At 43.7% G+C, this 2500-nt stretch overlaps 1 protein-coding gene across 2 annotated transcripts in view; it reads right to left on the reverse strand.

Annotated features, from left to right (window-relative positions):
• The window catches only part of mast1b (microtubule associated serine/threonine kinase 1b), a 31182-nt gene extending 30835 nt beyond the window's left edge, over positions 1–347 (reverse strand). For both annotated transcript variants that reach the window (XM_027158806.2, XM_027158807.2), the window contains exon 1: positions 1–347. This exon is cut by the window's left edge and continues 332 nt beyond it. The gene's annotated coding sequence lies outside the window, so the exon portion shown is untranslated.
• Positions 348–2500: the final 2153 nt, after the last annotated feature.

Here is a 2500-nt window from a genome sequence, read left to right on the forward strand (position 1 = left end):
AATCACCGTAAAAGAAGTAAAATATATCCGGATGCTCTGTTTGTCACGGGATTAAATATCTGCTGCTCCGAATTAAAAAGAAAACAAAAAACCTTCACAACCTCCTCACACAAACACAGCGCGAGACAGCAGGAAGTGCCTCGCGCTCAATAACTGTTCCGTTAGCACGTAAAAATGGAGCTCGTGCGTTACTAAAGGAGGCTTTTTTAAGCAGTATGTATGTATGTGTATGTTCGCCTCCCGTTATTGCAGTAGGGATGTCAGCACCGAACGCACGAGCTGCTAGTCTCCTCCTCGCGCTCAGCTGATTCGCTCGCGCGCCCCCACCAGCCCTTTTATGAAGAGGGCAAACGGGAGAACAATGCGTAGGCTAATGTGCGCGCGCACGTGTGTGCGTGTGTGCGTGTGTGCGTGTGTGTGTGTGCATGCAGTGACGTAGAGTGTATTTGTATTAGTCCTAAAATAAATGATAACATTATAATGTTAACGCAAAACATTTAAAATCGTGTCGTCGCTTGTAGAGCTTTTTATTCCCGACGTAATGTGATGGTTCTGTAGCTTCTGATTTACACACATGACGTTCAGCTTCATGCACAAATCACCAGGTGTAACTACAAGCTCGGGTACCTCTGTAATGTCCACAGACCTCTTACAATCACACACACACACACACACACACACACACACACACACACACATGTACACACATATACACACATACACACACACACATATACACACGTATACACACACACAAACACACACATATATACAGTACTCACATGCACACACACATACACACACACAGTCACACACACACACGCATATATACACACACGCTCGGGCACACACATGCACACACACACACATATACACACACACACATACAGTACACACACACTCACACGCACTCACACACACACACTTGGACACACACATATACACACATACAGTACACACACACTCACGCACACACACTCACACACGCACTCACACACACATACACACACACACTCATACACACACTCACACATATACATACACATACACAAACTCACACATATACACACATGCACACACACACATGTACACACACACTCACACGCACTCACACACACTTGGACACACACATATACACACATACAGTACACACACACTCACGCACACACACTCACACACGCACTCACACTCACACACATACACACACACACACTCATACACACACTCTCACATATACACACACATACACACACACTCACACATATACACACATGCACACACACACATATACACACACACACTCACACACACATACAGTACACACACACTCACACGCGCACACACACACACACACACACACACTTGGACACACACATATACACACATACAGTACACACACACTCACGCACTCACACTCATACACCCACACACACTCACACTCATACACATAAACACACACACACACACACACACACACACACACACACACACACACACACACACACACACTACAGGCAGCGTGATAGCCTGTGCTTAGTTACAGTGCTTGTCTTTTGAGGGAGAACACCAGTAAACCCAGAGGAAACACCACAAAGCATGTGGAGAACATATGAACTACACACACCTCATCTAAATCACTGAGCTTCATGGAACAAACTGTATGTATGTATGTGGGAGATGAACTGATGAAACATCAGACCACAAGCGGCATAAAATCGGTCCAGGGGAACTTTGTTTTTGTGGTGAACTTTGTACACGAGTTGTGCAGGAATGTTGATGTTTCTCAGTATAATTGAAGTCATGGGAAACGAGTTAGCCTGTGATGCTGTGTGTAACTGCAGGAAAATGCTCAGATTCCTTAATGTTTTCACTTGTTTCCACGTTCACTGTGATTTAATATCATCTACAGAAAAGAATAAGGGATAGAATTTGTGTGTAAAATGTTCCTCAGGTCTGGGGCGATACTTACCGACTAATGATATTACCATAACGATGGATTATCAGCCTTACAACTGTATAGCATCATGTCAGAGAATTTGCTCTATCTCATATTTCTCTTTACTTATTCATGACATTCTATTTTATAATAATACGGGATAGTGTGTGAGTGTGTGAGTGAATGAGAGTGTCTGTGTGTGTGTGTGTGTGTGTGTGTGTGTATACCCTGTGATGGGTTGGCACTCCGTCCAGGGTGTATCCTGCCTTGATGCCCGATGACGCCTGAGATAGGCACAGGCTCCCCGTGACCTGAGAAGTTCGGATAAGCGGTAGAAAATGAATGAATGAATGAATGAATGAATGAATGAATAATACGAGAGTATTATAGAGCACTTGTTTTTATTCCAATAACCATCATCAAATAAGGCTTCTGTATATATTTTAATATCACATTTGGGTCATAATACTGGACTGTAAAAGTGGGGACCTTGGAGACTAGCGGTTAAGGTGTTGGACTACAGATTGGAAGGTCATGAGTTCAAATCCCAGGTCCATCAAGCTG

The sequence above is a fragment of the Tachysurus fulvidraco genome, chromosome 7, assembly GCF_022655615.1.
Source record: "Tachysurus fulvidraco isolate hzauxx_2018 chromosome 7, HZAU_PFXX_2.0, whole genome shotgun sequence".
NCBI classification, from domain to species: Eukaryota; Metazoa; Chordata; class Actinopteri; order Siluriformes; family Bagridae; genus Tachysurus; species Tachysurus fulvidraco.